Source organism: Penaeus monodon, chromosome 21 (assembly GCF_015228065.2).
Source record: "Penaeus monodon isolate SGIC_2016 chromosome 21, NSTDA_Pmon_1, whole genome shotgun sequence".
In the NCBI taxonomy this organism is placed as follows: domain Eukaryota; kingdom Metazoa; phylum Arthropoda; class Malacostraca; order Decapoda; family Penaeidae; genus Penaeus; species Penaeus monodon.
The window spans coordinates 43,052,190-43,052,480 of record NC_051406.1 but is presented as its reverse complement, the minus strand read 5'-3'; positions in this window follow the sequence as shown (position 1 = coordinate 43,052,480).

Sequence of the window (291 nt, the reverse complement as noted above, 5' to 3'; positions counted from 1 at the left end):
TGCCAGTTTGCTTCCTGCATTATCATAACTGTGAGATGTAGAATCACTGTTGTGAACTGCACTCACTCGGAAATGGTGCAAGTTTCGTTGAAAATGAGCCGCATCAGAGAAGCCTGGCGGGGCTTGCATGAATTAATTACACTCTCATATAAAAGAAAAAAAAAAATCGACGACCTAATTATGCGTTAATCACTTTCACCACCACAAAAGTCATAATCTCTTACGTCATAATCTCTTCAGTTTTACTAGATTACTGTAGCCTCTGTGAATTAGGACGTCAGAGTTATAGTG